The sequence below is a fragment of the Castor canadensis genome, chromosome 13 (genome assembly GCF_047511655.1).
Source record: "Castor canadensis chromosome 13, mCasCan1.hap1v2, whole genome shotgun sequence".
NCBI lineage: Eukaryota > Metazoa > Chordata > Mammalia > Rodentia > Castoridae > Castor > Castor canadensis.
The window spans coordinates 72,662,080-72,679,846 of NC_133398.1; positions in this window are offsets into that span (position 1 = coordinate 72,662,080).

Sequence of the window (17,767 nt, forward strand, 5' to 3'; positions counted from 1 at the left end):
CAAGTTTATTCGACTGAAAACGCCCCCGAGGCGCTGGGAGAGGAAACTGCAAGAGAGGTACACGCCCTCGGCCGCCTCTCCGTCGAGCCAAAGCCCCAGGACATTTAGATGACCACCCCGACGCGGGTGGCCAGGGCCGGAAGGAGCGCCGAGTCTAAGAGACACTTTTCCCCTACTCCACTGACGGCTTCTAAGCCCCTGCTTCTGCCGGTCCGCACCGTTCCGGCATTCTCTTGCTCAGTAACAATTTCGCAGAATCCCATCACGTCACAATCCAAACCCCCTCCAATTGGCCATTGGGGAGAGTGATTCAACTCTGTTTACTTTCTCCCCCTGCCAGTCAGAAGGGCTTTTCGGTGGAGAGGTGCGTCTAGAACCGAGGCGTGCGGCCAATCCGACTGTTCCGTTCCGCTGCCTCGTGCTACCCCCTACAGCCCCCAGCGCTGACATTTAAAAGGGTAACAGCCGGGAGGCAGGGAAGCAGTGGCCGCGCATCTTCGCGGGGGCCACCCGGTCCGAGCACCACTCCAAACCTTCCCCGCTCACGTTTCAGCTTGCGGGGCTTCGGGATACCTCGCCCCTAGTCAGTTGCGCCCGTTCGGTTGACAAAAAGACAACTCAGCTTCAGTTTTCCAGCCCGCAAATAGTTAAGTGACTTCCTGCAAACGCTACAGTCCCAGCAACCAGCCTTCCAATCAAAAGTAAGTTGGTTGATGTCACTTGCATTGGCTCAGCCAATGAGAAGGGCGTTCCGAAAGCTAGCGCTCCACACTTGTGAACGCTCAGAGCTGTAGTGAAAACTGGACACATCTTTGCATTTTGTGCTGCTGGTAGTAAGATTGAGATCTGGATGGGAGATCAGGGGTGATTAATAACTGTAGTGTAAATCCATAATTTAAAAAATCCTCAATATGTCAGGACAAGTGTTTTATTTTTTTTGGATCCAGCATACTTTGGAGCAGATGTTGAAAAGTTCTCCCATACAATACATTAACTACGAGCAATTCATCCGAAACATTCAGAGCTAATACAAGTTCTGGTTTTAAAGCATAGTTTTAATCCAGTGATTCTTACATTGAAACTCCCCATCTTTGTATTTTACCATACCCCTCCTACTTCCCTGGTGCAATTGATTGAACCAGTTATCAAACAACTAAGTAAGTTATTTTAATTTCGTTTGGAAGCTATTTTAACCCACTTTCAGGTAAATGGAGAAAAAAATCCCTCATTTGTATAACTTTTTTAAAAAGCACCACTTTCTTTTCAGAGACCCTCATATGATTGTCAGGACATATTTCCTTTTTCTTGCTTTAAAATTTGGAGACTAAGATACAGAGAAGTGACTTGTATACCTTACCAGGAAGAGAATGACAGAACCCAATAGAAACCACCAGTCTGGTTTCTGGCTCTTTGTGCTTTACAACTAAGCCACATGGTTTTGTGAAATATTAACTGTGCTAAACAGATTCCTAAGGACTGCAGCCAGCAGGTGGTTCATAGCCATTGAACATTGTGGCATTACCTGATCAACAATTAGTGTGGATCTTGGAGTCTGGTTTTCTCGGTTTGCTTCTCCCTCTGATGGGTTGTTTTCCATCTTGATAGCTGAGAAAAGAATCTAGGGCTAGTGTCCCTGGCAGGAGGCATACTGTGGGCACAGCTGATTAAAAATACATTCACCTTCTTGTCTGTGAGAAGTACCTGTTTCTATGAGATATCCATTCTGTGAGATCCAACCTTAACTCCCACTCACTGCTGAACTTTGTTAAGACTTGGTAAGGTTACAGCAGGTACTTGGTCTCCAAGGGAAGGGTCTTAAACAAACCCTTCTCATTTGAAGGCTAAGACAGTTTATTTGGACTTTTAAAGTGGTACGGGGAAGATATTGTGGTAGGTGAATGCATGGGGGAAGGAAATTGTAGAAAGGTGATCCTAGTCAACCAAGGACATCATCACCATCACATCATTGTCCCACCCCCTTTCAGGGAGGACATACTCTGTGCCAGGCCTGGGTGGGACTGAGCTCTCTGCTTGCACCTTTACAATAACCCTGTGAGGTAAGTGTATCATAGTAAAGCCATCTTAGAGTTCTTGTATTCAAACCTCCTGAATTAAAAAAAAAAAAAGAACTCACTGGAGCCAGACATGATGGCATATATCTGTAATTCTAGCATGAAGCAGGAAGATGAAAGTTTGAGGACAGCCTGGGCTACCTAGTGAGACTCGAAGCAGAAGAAAGAAGAAGAGGAGAAGGAGGAGAGAGAGAGAGAGAGAGAGAGAGAGAGAGAGAGAGAGAGAGAGAGAGAGAACTGAAGCCCAAGGGGATTTGCCTACTTCATGATTTTTGTAGGGCCAAGTCTGTCCCCTAGGGTACATGAACACTTAGAAGTTATGCCTTTGCTTGTCTCTGTAAGGCTCAGCACAAGTACTAACGGGATTTTTCAGGATCTGCAAGGTCATGGTCCTTACAAGCCTCCCAGACTTGAATTTTAACTGCTGTTATACTAGGGAAAAAGACTTCAGGGGCCTGGGCCTGGGTGGCTACAGATAGGAAAGGTGAAAGGTCCTTATCTTTCCTTAAAGATTGTAATCCAAGAATTTAAATACAGAGATTACCTTGGGTTTAAAAAAAAAAACGAAAACAATTTTTCCCTCCCTTATTCCTGGCTCTCTTCTCTTTAATTCCTTTAATTTCACTTTGTTTGGACTGGACATAAACCCTGAATTCTCTGACTCATACATTTCTTTATAAGATTTCAGCCATGTGAATTTCTCTTACGCATTTACAAACATAATTGCTGTCTGAAGTGATTCAGAGATCTTTTCAAACTCAGCAATTATAGAATTGTAGAACTCTCCTTTCTCAATGAGCTAGGCATGGGGGTATAGAAAAGCAAAACAAACTGTCCTGTAGGAGACTTACATGTTAAAATCAAATATATATATATGTAATACATGTAATATATATGTAATTCCCACATCAGAATTTTTTCTTGTATTTCAACAGGCTTCCTTGTTGTGTTGGAATATATTACAACACTTTCATGATTAAAACCAGCTTCTGCTGTTTTGCCAGCATGTGGTTGTCTCAATTAAATTTTGGCAAAATATTCCAAATTAATATAGCTTATTTCTAATTAAAATGAATAATTTACCACTAAAGTATATATTATGCCATGTAAGAGGTTTGCTTTCTCCAAGTTAAGTCTTCATAAATACACATTTCAAATCCACACAAACCAATTGAGAGGAAGAAAATTCAAAGACTGTAACTGTGCTTCTAGTTTATGTTTTCCTCTTTATGTTCTGTCTAAGCCTTTGCTTTATTATCCAGGTTCTCAAAACAATGGCTGTGGGCCTGTAGCCAAAACTACAAGCCTGGTTTGTATGCATCCTAAGATAATTATGGCCTCTGGTAAGAGCCAGTGGCCTAGAGTACAGGCAGATCTTTGAGTTGGGTTAGCTGATGTTGGCCAATGTGGAGAACTGCCTTAAGATGAGTATCATGACCTCTGTCAGCCTGAGCTATTTCCTTATCTGTGAACTGACAGGATTAGATTAATACATCTTCATAGTCCCTTCCAAACTCCTCACACTCAAGGGGAAAAAACTGGAGCAAGACTTTAAATACCACTTCAACTACACGTTGCTCTTTATGGCAACTTTAAATCAATATTTAATGAGAAGGCAGGCACAAATATAAATTTGTTCAAAATCCCTCCTTCCTTAATTTCATGGTGTCACTTTTTTCCTTCTTAAACTGGTTTGTAGGAACTGGCCTGGAGGCTTAGATTCTAAACCTTTTACTGGACCTCAGTAAGATATTTCCGGGGCAATGCTGCTCAGAATCCCAGGCCCTCCCCTGGAGACTTTAATTCAAGCCCAGGGCAAGGTTTCTCCACCTTGCGGGGTGGAGCTAATGACCTGGCACTCAGTTTAAAATACAGATCGCCAGTTACCATCCCTGTTCAGGCCCAGAAAAGTTTAGGCTAAAATCTCACGCTGTTGGTAACTGGGTTCTGCCCATTCTGGCTTTTCTCACTCTTTCCTGCTGGGAGGCGTGGACCGTGCCGGGCAGAGCTGCCAGCCTCCTGGCGGGAAGGAAGGAGAACAGATGGCCCGCTGGGGGTAGGGGATCACGTGTCAGACCTCACTCTGGGCTGGATCCAGGCCTGTCCCTCCCGTTTCAGGGCCAGAGCCCTCCAGCTTCTGCGACCTCTTCTAGGCACACAGGACATATTGGGGTAAGGGGAGACAGCGCTCATTTTAGTGAAAGCAGGGGAATTAGGGAAGGTGGCGAGTTTGGGAATGGAAGAGGCGTGGCCGAAGGAATCAGGCTTCCAACAATGGCGATGTTCTTGGATTTGAAGCACTCAGCTACAGCACGATCTGGTGAAACGCCCATGGCCATTATGAGTTACCACCCAGTGGCTGGAGGGGGAAGGGAGCTCGAACAGGGACAAAAACTTGCACGACGCCCTACTTTACTCTCGCTCCACTTAGCAACCCTCTGCAAAACTCCAGCCCTCTCCTTTGCAGAGCAGAAAGGCCACCCGTTCATACATATGCAGAAGGCTAAGTTTAGTTTGCAGCCCCCTGCGCTCCGAGCAGTCCCGCATGGGCTGGGTGAATCACCCGCGCTCGGGGCGGGCGCTCGGCTCCAGCCGCAAGACTGGCGGGCGGCTCAGCCATTTGCGGGCCGCGCGGACCGGCCTGGCATCGCCCTTTTAAAAAGTCTTCCGCAGGCGGTCGCCGCCGCAGCAGCCGGAGGAGGCGAGTTCATCTGAGGACAGTCCCAGTTCTCAGAAATCCCTTCCCAGCTGGAACATCTAGCTCCCTTTACTGCAGTTGAACAAACTGCCCTAGATTGGGGATGAGGAACCCGCCCCAAACTCGTGCAAAGGAGCTCCGGGCGCCTGCGCCCACGTGAGCTAACCTTGAAATTAACTCGGCACCTGGGCTGGAGGAGGTGGGAGGACGGAGGCGGATTGGTGGCCTTTTGCGGGCCTAGCCCGTGGGTTTGCACCCTCCGCGTGCGCGTACCCCCCGCACCCCCCCCCCCCGCCATCCTGTTTCATAACTCTGGCGTGGCTTTTTTTTTTTTTTTAAATCTCCCGGGTACGATGGGTGTGAGGTGTGTTGGAGAGATGGCAGGCTACCTTCCCTCACCCACGCCCGCGAGGAAGAGGAAAACCTGCCCGGCGGTCCCCCTGGGAAGACTGCGGAGTAGGGTGTCGAGATGACATCAGCTTCTAAACATAGCCCTCACCGCACCCCAACTCTGAGCGCCGCGAGCAGGGCGCGGGGGTGGGGAGAGAGGGGAAGGCGGGTGCTGCTGTCCCCGGGCGGGGCGGGCCGGCCGGCGGGGCTGTGCGGGTGGAGATGACTTTGCAGGAATCTGCTCTCAGCATTTGCAGGCAAATATCTCCCGCGATGGCCCGGCCACGGGGTTAGAAAACATTCCTGCCATTCCGTGCTCTCCCTTCCCCCCCCAAAAACAGACACACACGCACACGCTCTCAGCCCTTGGGTCCAATGTGCGTTTATCTATAAATCCACCCATCCCCAGTCGTGGCGCTCAGGTTCGGTGCGGTGCCCGGCCCTCCGGCCCATCGCCTGCGATCGGGCTAAACCCGCGAAGAGGGTCGGCGCGGCCCTCCCGGTGAGTCAGAAGGGCTGTGTTTCCTGTGGTTGTTGTGGAACACTTTGTCCTTTTGAGCCCCCTCCCGCCCCGTCTCCACCCCCTTGGTAAATATAGCGCTCACGTTTCATCTCTTTGTCCAACAAGCGCCAGACACCCCGGCCCGCGGCCCCGCCGCCTCCCTCCTCCTCCCGGCTCGCTGTTACCTCGCATAACCCCGCGCGCGGGCAGGCGGCGGGCAGCAGCTAGTACCACGCCCCCCCCGCCCACGCTGCACCCCAGGCCTCCCACCGCAGGACACTCCCACCACACTACTATCCCCTCCCCTGCTTCCAAGTCCTCCCTCAGTTGTGTCCCCAAGCCCCTGTCCCAGTCCCACTCCCCGATGTCCCGGGGGTGGAAGCTAGACACCCCCTTTTCCCAGCCTCAGCCGTCAGCCCCATGCCCAGGTCAGCGCTGGATCTCCCCCCACCCCTCCAAGTCCCTAGGCTGCCCTCCGTTCCCCTCTCGAGGGAGCACAGGTGACAAGCTGCTGAGACAGTTCTGATTCACCGACAGCTGAACCAGTTACTGGTACTTGTAATTGGGGGTGGGCGCCTGGTGAACTGTCTCACACCCACTCCCTCCCCCTCCTCCAGCAGGGGCGTGGGCTGGAGGGTCGGAAAGGCGAGGTGAGTGGATGACAGCCAAAAATGCGTGCTTGCTCTTCCCTCTCTCCCTCCCACTCCCGGTTTCATTTCCACACATACAGCCACCCACCGGGGACTGGAGGCGGCTGGTGTTCTCTGAACAACGGGAACTGGCTCTCTCTGTGGTCTCCTGTTTACTTCCCTCCTCTTCTCCCTCCTCCCTCCTTGCCACCCCATCACCCCATGCTGACTCCCTCCTGCCTGAAGCAGCTGGGAAACCTGCAGCAAAACACTGTAGTCATGGGACTTCCCTGGAACCGAGCTATGCCCCGGTTTGGCTTGTCCTGCCCTGCCCTGCCTTGCCCGGTCGGTGGCCACTTGGGGGACTTCCTCATGGAGAGGAGGGTTCCAGGGACTCCCTATCCAGAAATGTGACAGCTCCTTCTCTCCTTTGCTCTGGGTCTCTTCTACCCTCTCCCACCTGATACCTTCCTGTGGGAGCCCTGCCTGGCTGCCTTTTTAGCCAGGATTCTGGGCCACCCCCATGAGAGGCCACCTGTCCAGGGAAAGGTGCTGACAGTGGATAAGAACTATGCATCCAGGATGCTACAGAGATGACTCCTCTGTCATCACAGGCTGCCTGGTTAACTCTAGGGTGCCCAGACTTCCACCATTTGCAGGCAGACCCTCCCCCCCAAACCTACTCACAGGGCACACCCTCTTCTTAGGCAGTGTGGCAAAACCTTCACTTTCAAAGCTGTCTTCCCAGCAGGGAAGAATTCAGCCTCTCTCCCTAAGTAAGCTGGTTGAACAAAGGACCCTAAGGCTGCCAAGAGGGTTCCAGTTCTGGTGCTGCCTGCCTGAAGTTCACCCATTTAAAAACCACCTCTTCATCACCACCCTCTGCTCCACTGCCATGGTTACCAGCTCCCTGTCCTTGGGCAGCCTTCCTGTTGCACAGAGGCAGAAACAAACAAGGGCATTTAAAGTGTTCTTTTAAATATCCAAAACACAGCATTGGCATTTGGGTAGCAGAGAAGAGGGAATAAAAGGTCTGACTGTTCCCTGGTTTCCTTCTGACCCCATAGCCCCAAATAAATCCCTCACCCTGACAGCCTCTCAACTGCCAAAAGAGCAAGAAAACAGTGACAGATCTCAAGATCAAGACCAGCCTGGGCTACATAGTGAGACCCTGTCTCAAAAACAAACAGATAGATAGGAATGAGGGGGAGTAGGAAGGAAAGGAGGAAGAGATACATAGAAAGGAAATAGCCTACCGAGGGACCCCAGTACCAGAGAGTGGGATTCAGAATAAGTGATAAAGGAGCATTATTCCCAAATTAGACTCTTTCCTCCTTCCCCCTCCAACCTAACCCCCTCCCCCCAGTTGCTTTGCAGGACCTGGCATCAGACTACTCTATCCTTCTTGTCATTTGCAGACTCCTGTGCACTCCCCTTCTTTCTCTATGATTCCAACACCTGACTCACAGTCCCTACCCCTACCCCATTCCTGTTAACATTGTTGGTGAATTTTAGCATCCTTGTAGGTTCATGGACCATCTAGTTTCAGCACCCAGAACTACAACCATTTTTCCTCCACCCTACTGTCATATGGGTACCCTTGACCTTTGCATCACCAAATAACAGCACCACCTCTGAACTCTTCATTTCCAAAATTCTCTGTCCTGACCGTGTCTTTCTCTTCTAGTTTATTTGCTCTAATAACCACATTTGAACAATTAATTTGATCCTGTTTTGACCTCCAGATTCCCTTTTCACTGTTCATCCTTGTCTTACCTTATAGCCTTCCTACATAGTTGTTAGTATATATATACACACACTCCTCATTTTCTGGTTCCTGGGTCCACCTGGCAAAACTCTGGTTCTGTCCCATTTAATATTCTGGACAAAACCAACAGAGCTGTTGTCCCTCTAAATGTATGATCACAAATCTCCAGTGGGCTGTCAACACAGCCCTCTGCATATCCCTAGTCATTTTACTTTCCCACACTCTGAAATAGCTAAATTGCACCTTCTATCCTCAAACACCCTACACCCTCTCCTTCCTCACTCTGAACTGAGAAACTTGCTGCTTTTTTTACTGAGAAAATAATTTGAAAAAAGCAACTTCATCTTCTCACCACCTTACTATCCATCCTACCTGCCTCTCTGCTCAGCCCATTGCCTTCCCTCCCATCCAAGGGCATGGGATTAGCATCCCTGCTTTACAAAGGCAAACACTCCCACTTGGTGCCAAAAATGCTTCCCTTATTGACTCTTGCTCTGGCAATGGCCCCAAGGCTTCATGTGTAGAAACTTAATCCCTACTGTGAGGTATTAGAATGGTAGAAACTCTGACTAAAGTGATTAGAGGAGGGGCTTGGGAAAGTGATCAGAATTAGATAAGGTCGTTAACATGGAGTCTCCATGATTGAATAGGGAGGAGACACAGACAGACACAGAGACGTGTACTTCCTGTCTCTTGCCAAGTGGTGCTCTATACCACTTTAAAACAAAAACAAAACAAAACCAAAAACAAATAAAAAACCATCATCACATGAGGGTCTTAGACCCTGCATCTCAAGGACTGTGAGCCAAAATATTCCTCCTTTCTCTCTCTCTCTTTTTCCCTCCCTTCTTTTTTGTCTTGTGGTGGAGATTAAACCCAGGGCCTGGAGTTTGCTAGGTAAATGCTCTACCACTAAGCTATAGCCCCAGCCTAACCTCTTTTATTTAAAAAGCAGCCTGTCTCAAAGGTTGGAGGCTTGGCTCAAGTGGTAGATCACCTGCTTACCAAGCGTGAATTCTATTATAGGAATGAAAAATGTATTAATAAAACTATTAATGGCTGCTCCTGAAATGCCTCCTCCCCTCTCCCACTCATCAACTGTCCTAACTCATCCACTTCAGCACAAAACCCTGTACTCCCTCCTGTCTTTCTATGTATACGTGTGTGCCGGAGTGTGTTCCCTTGACCACGCATTCCTCTGCAGAATCATTCCATTTACCATTTCCCCTTGCTGGACACATTCCCACGTTTGCCTGCACTCACTGTATGTGCACATCTCCTATTCTCTCTAATCTCAGTCTGAGTGTCAACCCTCCTCCCCCCAGTGAACCAAAACTGCTCCTGTCAAGGTCACAAATGACCTCCAAGGATGGAGGCCACATGTATCGAACAGTTATTTCACTTCATCCACCTCTCAGCAAAGACTAAAAAGTGGCAGCTACATAACTGGGAAAAGAGCCGTATGTAGTGTTCTAGAATTCAGGTGAAGGAAGAGAAGCAGATTCCCTTGTCCTTCCCTTTGCTGACTTTAGTTACTATAACTCTCTTTTGTTGGGACTGGAGTGTGAACTCAGGGCTTTGTGCTTCCAAACCAAATGCTCTACACTTGAACCATGCCCCCAGTACTCCTGTAACTCTTTTAAAGCTGACTTAGCCCAGAATTCTGCCCTTGGCCTCCTGTATCTATACTTGCTGTCTTGGGGGTGTCATGTAGCCTTAAGGCTTTACCATTTCTATATACCATGACTCCCCAATTTTTATCGGTAGTCTACAACTCTTTCTTGAGCTGCACACTTGACTATCTAACCATCTATTCATTATCTCCACAGATCCTGCCCCAAATGGCTCTATCCTAGCCTCCACCCCATCTTAGAAAAGGCATTCCTGTACTTTTGGTTGCTCAGGCCAAGATGATAAATTATCCTAAATTCCTTTCTTTAACTTATGCCCCATAGCTAATTGTCACATTGTCCAATATCTCCAGAACCTGATCCTTTCCATCACCTTCAGTGCTGCCACCTTTGTCTCTTGCTGTAATGGCTATGCCTCCCAGCTAGTCTCCTTACCGCCATCATGTCCTGGCTTTTCTTTGCAACACAATTTTTGGAGACTTTCCTTAAAATGCAGCTACCATCAGATATGATGGCTCTTGCCTGTAATCTCAGCTACTAGGGAAGCTGAGATCGGGAGGATCACAGTTATAGGCCAGCCCAGGCAGAAAAAAGTTCATGAGATTCCCTTATCAACCAGTAGCTGGGTGCTGTAGTACAAACCTGTCATCCCACCTACAGGGATAGCCTAAAATAGGAGGACTGAAGTCCTGGCAAGCCTGGATAAAGACGTGGGACCCTAGCTCCAAAATAACCAGATCAAAAGAGTTAAGAGTGAAAAGTGATAAGAGTGCCTGCTTACCAAGCATGGAGCCTTGAGTTAAAACTCCAGTACTTCCTGTGTGTGTGTGTGTGTGAGCACTTCTCTGTGCAAAACCCCATGGTGACTCCCATCTCATTTGGAGTAACTGCTGATGTCTGACGAGGGAGTACAAGCCCCATACCATTCTCCTGAGAGGAGGCCCTTTGATTCCCTCTTCTACTCCACCCATTCCTCACTCCACTCCAGTCACATTGTTCATTTTGCACATCTGGGAACTAACCAGCCTTTCTCCTGCCTTTGAGTCTGGGGCCATAGCTCAAGTGGTAGAGCACTTGCCTGCTTAGCAAATGTAAGACTCTGATTTCAAACCCCAGTACTGTCAAAAAAAAAAAAAAAAAAGCATTCACAGAGGCTCATCTTACCCCTTGAGCCCACTTCTCCAGGACGCTTGCATGGCTCACTCTCTCACCTTCTCGAAGCCTCTCCTCAAGTGCCCCTTCTGAGAGATGTTTTCCCTGGCCATCCTATTTACAGTTGCAAACCCTACACTTTCCCCCAGCCCTAGTCTACACTTTCTCTTTTCCATAGCCCTTACCTAGCTCACTTGTTTATTTATTTATTGTCTCAGGTTTTTCCTTGTTTTCGTTTTCTCCCTTCATACAGTATTTTGTTCACTGCTGTATTCTTAGTGCCTATAGCAGTGCCCAAGAGATAATGAGCTCTCGGTAGGTTTTGCTGAATGTCAAATATGCAGGGGAGAAAGAGCTACACTTTTTTGAATTTTTACTGTTTCCTAAATACCCCAAAGTGTACTCTATGTGGTATTGAATCTCTTGGTTTCTAGATGAAGAAATGAAGGTACAGGGCATGTAAGTGACAAACCCAAGCTCACACAGCAACAAAGCTGGGATTTGAACTCAGGCCTGTCTGAAAACTCATGTTTTTGAGCACTTCATTATCTTGCTCCTGCCGATGAGTTAGCTGGAGCAGCAAAGGTGAGTTCCCACTGTGGCTGCAGCCAGATGTCACCAGCTTGTGGGGGAATAGGGCCAGTCACACAGGTTACTTCCCCTACTCCAGACACTCATGCTGAAGAAAGGAAGAGGGTGATGGATGAAGACGTGGCCACATGGTGAAGATGCTGAGTGCATTTGTGGAGCAGAGGTAGCATGGTGCAGTAAAAAGCTCCTGACAAAGAGGGCATAGATGAAATATGATTTGTTCTTTTTTTTTTTTTTAATCTTCCCCCTTGCTGTTCTCAGCAGCAGCTTCATCCATGCTCTTTCTGCCTTCCCACTCTGTAATTCCCAGCATCAACTTCATCCTAGGGCCTGCCAGGGGCAACTGGTGCTGTATTCATCACATCTCTCTCACATTCATTACAACAAAGAGCAAGATATTTGTGGCTTCCACAAGTCTTTCCTTCAGCCCTATTGGGCTGACTTGAGTCGCATCTGTGGGCCAGTAACAGAAGCCAGGGGATACTCTGTTAAGATTGGCTTGGAGTTCTAAGGATTCAACAAAAGGGGGTGCCATTCCTAAGGGAAATTTGAAAAATGTATGAGGAAGTTTTTGTTGTCATGATGATTAGCAAGGTGACTGGCCTTTCATGGCTGGGGATTGAATAACACGTAGAGATACTACATTCCTACAGAATTCAGGGCAGTCCTACAAAACGTGGAATTGTTCTACTGAAAATGCCAACAGTACTCCATAGAAAGTCCTGGAAATGGTCAGACTGTCCTTCTGGATCTACAGGTGGAATTCCTTTGCCTAAGTCAAGTGGAGAAGGTAAGGTAGTTGGGATTTTTGTTAGGGAGGAAGAAGGATGAGAGGGCATTGAATAGGCACCTGACCCATTGCCTGTAGAGTGGCTCCAACTGGCCTATTCACCTTCTCTCTTGACCATGAGAGGTGGACTTGACTGATGCTGAAGTCTAGTTTTTAAATTCCCAGTAGGGAATTTAAAAGGTCCATGTCTCCTTTTAGTCTGCCAGCCAGAAGTCTAAAGAATGAAGGAAGTTATTCTTTTCAGTTTTATTATGAAAAATTCCATATAGATGGCAGCCATGATATATTCTCACTGGAGAGGCAGTATAGTATTGTACACCCAGTGAGTGCACAGTCTCTGGTCAAACTGACTAGACGCTAGCATTCAGAGAGGACCGAGTCCACTCAAGCTCTTTGAATTTGGGCAAATTACATAACCTCTTTTAGAATTTCATCTGAAAGGGAGCAAAGATATTACCTACTTCACAGAATTGCTGCACATATAAAATGATATTGTTGACATAAAACATAGTAGAGGGGTGCTAAGGGATTGCGGGGGAGAATGCCCATGGAAATGCCAGCCACTGGCAACCGCGTGGACCTAAGGACAGGGTGAGAAGGTTAATTCCACCTGTAGGAGAGAGACGCAATCTTTAGCAGTGCTAACAGGACATCTTGGGCAACTCCTGTCCAGACTGGAACACTGCTGGAACTCTATAAGTGTCCACAGGAACTTCCAGAAATACCTAACATTTACTGAGTACTGTATGCAAGAAACTCTCCTGTATTGATTTATTTAATCTTCATAAAATATCCTGAGACATGTTTTACCCACTTTATAGATGAGGAATTGGAGTTACCAACTTCTTAAGTAACTTGTTTCTAGCCCAGCAAAATAAGGGTTTGAAACCAGCAGGCTCCATAAGCCCCCATTTAATGGCTGTGCCAGGCCATCACTGCCAGGTTGAGACCTGCCTAGGATGGCACACATCCCAGGACACTATATGGGATATGTTCACAAAACACCAGGAGCCTGGGCATGGCAGTGAGCCAATCTTATCATAGGGAAACACTTCCACTTGCTTCTTTGAATGAAAACCTAAGGGCTGAAACAGAGTCAACTATGGAAGTCTGCACGTAATTCAGCTAACTTTTCTTAGAAAAGATAGAAACAAGATGATCTTGACTCTTCTGTTCAGTGTGACCCTACATTTATTCAATCACTGAGCAAATATTAAGAGCCACAAAATCAAAAGACAGAAAATAATAAAAACAAGACTATCAACTAAAAAAAAAAAACATAGTAGAAGGCTTATTTTTGTTGAGACTGCTTTTGATCTCTGCCTCCCAAATAGCTAGGATTATAGGCATGAGCCACAGGCATTTGGTAGCAGCCTGGTATTAAATAAGCACTGTCTTGGTTTGCTTGACATAGAAACAAAGTTGGTGACAATTAGTTTGTTTGGGAGGTGATTCCAGAGAGCAGGGACAGTGACACAGAGAAGAAAAGAAAGCCAGTATTTGGGAGCATTATTGACATCCTTGCTATAGAAATGCCTTTTAAAATTGTCTATTCCAAGAATGGGAAGAAGAGGAATTTACCCTCAGCACCAGCTTCTCATTGCTGAGGGATTATCCCAGGAATATTAACCCCTAAACTTCTGGGCTCCCCTATCTTTGGAGAAGTCCTTGGGACAGAAAAGTGTGCACTGGAGTGAGTCAGTCTGAAGCTGCCCTCTACAGAAATGTCAGTGCAGGAGAAATTATAGATGGGTAGAGCCTGTGAGGTGGAGGCCTGCGAAGAATCTGTGATGGTGCTCAGTATATTGTAGCTATTGTTATTAGATTACATTTCTTAATGCAGTGCTTCTGATATTTTACATGAGCATCAACTAGGGATCTTGTTAAAATGAAGACTTTTGATTCAGTAGGTTTAGGGTGGGCCAGAGTTCTATATTTTAATAAGCTCCCATGCCACGCTAAGACTAATAGCAAAGATTTATTTAATTGGTGCACCATTATCATCTACCTCCTGTATCTGAGTATGTTAGATAGGCATGAAAAATTTTGTGGTAGGCTGAAAATAACCTCCCAAGGATGCCCACATCCCAATCCCCAGTCTTTGAATATGTCACCTTACAAAGTAAAAGGAATGTTTTAGATGAGACTAAAGATCTTTAGAAGGAATAATTGTCTTGGATTATCAGAATAGGCCTGATATAACCAAAAGGATCTTAGAAGAAGGAACCTGGGGCTGGGGGGAAGATGCCACAGTGCTGTCTTTGAAGATGAAGGAGGGACCAGGAGATAAGGAATGTGGGAATATTCTTCCCAAGAGCCTCCAAAATAATGCAGCCCTGAAGACATGTTTTAGACTTTGGTCTTCCGAAACCAATAAGGTAATAGGTTTGTATGATTTTAACCACTAAATTTGTGGTATGTTGTGTCACCAGTCACGGAAATGGATATAAATGTGAACAAAATGAATTCTAGATCAATTAGGTTAGGTTAAGCAATGATAGCAAGAGAACCCCCACTCTCAGCTGCTTAAAACTAAAAATGATTTGTTTATTGCTCATAGCACATTTTAACCAAGGATTGACTGAAGCCTCTGTCAGTTCAGGGCCCAGGGTGATGGAACAGCTACCATCTGGAACGTTCGAGTCATAACTTCCACTTAGGTGTCCTATGATGCTATCCCATCCTTAAGGATAAAGAGAAAGCACGATTCATCCATGTGCCCAGAAGGCAGCTAGAAATATTTGCTGGGACTACATCTGGTATGGCTGAGTAAGCTTCTCTTATATTTAGGAAGCCTCATATATAACAACTATAAATTCTGGATGAAATATAAAAATTGGTTGGATAAAAACTCTGGATAAAATATAAAATAAACCACCTGAGATCCCTAAAGAATGAATAAAAGCAGGCAGTGTAAGGGATTTGACATTTGGAAGAAGGGAATGACCTGAAGAGAATTTCCTGGGTAGGTGAAAAGGGGAAGTGTTGGACAAAGGGTGAAAACTTGAACTTACAAGTTGAACAGGTTCTGGGTATCTAATGGCTAAAATGCTGATAAAATTTGTGTGTGGTCACATGCAATCTTACTGGCTTGAACAGCAGCAGCAGAAGACGAGGTTTGAGGCACCCATAGCTGCTGAAAAGGAAGAAATTGCAGAACTAGAAAAGAGGAAGTGGATAATGATGGATGTGTTTCTCATGATGCCCAGAATATATTCCAAACTTACTCGCCACATAAAGAAACAGGAAAATGTGATCCATTCCATTAGAAAACACAATCCATGAAGATCCATCCCTAGATGACTGGGTGATAGTTGTTGAGATGGGGATTTTAAAGCAGCTATTAAAATTATGCTTATGGGTGGAGAGGAACAGGTACTTGTAATGAATAGATAGAGAAACCTATGCGAAGAAATACAAAGTTGAGAAAAGTCAAATGGAAATTCCAGGATTTATAAACATATCTGAAATAAAGTATTCATGTATAGGTTTAACAACAGATGGAGATGACAAAGGAAAGAGTCAATGAACTTATGATAAATCAACAGAAAGTATCCATCAGAGAAAGAGAAAAGTGTCAGGACAAAACAAAGAGCTTGGAGGACCTGGTGAACAATATCAGAAAATCTAACACATGTGTAACTGGAGCATCAGCGGAGAGGAGAGAGAGAATGAGACATGTCACAGTAGTCTTGCCCTGTGCCCAGATTCATTCTTGGGCTTCAATTGTGAGCTAGAAGAAGGGTGCATATAGTACAATAAGATTTGTTTGTTTGTTTTGAGACAGGGTCTCACTGTGTAGTCTAGGCCTCGAACTCATGATCCTCCTGCCATAGTCACCTGAAAACTGGAGCTATAGGTGTATACCAACACATTCTGTAATAGGATATTTTGAGAGGGGTTGGGGAGAAAGACAACGTGAGAGACCACACGACTTTTATATTTTGTCATGGTTCATTGTTATAATTGTGTGGTTTTTGTTTTGGTTTTTTGATTCTGCATGCATGCTAGGCAAGTACTGTACCTGAGCTCCATCCACAGCCCCCTAAATAGGCATATCTTTAGTCCCATAAGTGTTCTATTTTATTATTAGTTATTGTTAATTTCTTACTGTACTAATTTATAAATTAAACCTTGTCATAGTTATATACATATAGGAAAAAACACAATATAGATAATATTCAGTGCTGTCTGTGATTTTGGATATCTACTGGGAGTCTTAGAACGTATCTCCAATAGATAAGGAGGGGCTACTGTTGTAATAAGACATAAATTGATAGATTCAAAAAGCTAAGTGAACCCTAAGTAGGATTAATGCAAAGAAAATCACAGCTAGACATGTAACAGTGGCCAGAGGAATATACTATGTGTCCAGAGGAACAATGATCTGAACAAGCACTGACTCCTTTTTTATTTTTTGGTGGATTTGAGGTTTCAACTCAGGACTTTGCACTTGAGAAGCAGGCGCTCTATTGTGTGAGCCACATCTGTACTCCATTTTTATTGGTCTCACTAACTATTTGCCCAGGCTGGCTTCCAACCACAATCCTCCTGATCTCAGCCCCTCAAATAGCTGGATTACAGACGTGAGCCACCAATACCTGGCTAACACTGACTTCTCATCAGAAGCAATGGATGACATTCTATAGTACCCAAAACCCTTCTGTCAACACAGATTTCTTTAGCTAGTGAAAACACCCTTTAAGGATGAAGGCAAGTAATTTGTGATTAAAGAAAAACAAGAGAATTTACCACCAGAAGATCTATATACAAGAAGTTTTTCAGGATGAAAGAAAATGAAACCTGATGGAGAATGGGATCTTTAGGAAGAAAAGCCTCAGAAATGTCAAAGGTGTAGGTAAATATAATAAATACAAAAGACTTTTAAAACAATTTCTTTTTATTTATTTGTTTATTTTTTACATTAAAAATTATATTACTGTTATACTGGGGGTACACTGACATTTACAGAAGTTCTTACAATACATCATAGTTAAATTCACCCCCTCTGTCATTCTTCTCTATCCCCTTCCCCCCATTCCTGGAATAGTTTCAACAGGTCTCATTTTTCCATTTTCATACATAAGTACATAATATTCCCACCACATTCACACTTCTACATACTCCCGTTCCTTATATCCTCCCCTCCCTTCCCTTGTTTTACCTTCCTGTTCTCTGTTTGGAAAAAAAGACATTTTTATTTGTATGAGATAGCTACACAGGGAGTGTCCTTGTGACATTTCCATGTATATATGTATTATAACCCTTACATTACATATTAAGTATTTATAGAAAAGGTGAGAGTGTTGTCTTGTGGGCTTATAATGTACATGAATACATATGGCAATTATAGCATGAAGGACAGAGGAGAGCAACCTACAATGTTGCAAGATTTCTAAATCTTATGAGCAGATGTATCTGATGTGCAGAAAGTGAATGACTACCGTGGTACATCTTCCCAAAGATGTCACAGCACGGTGGAGGAAGACATTGGAACAGATAACTACAGCAGAGAAGTTTGTACAAGAGTTTCTAAGGAATCAG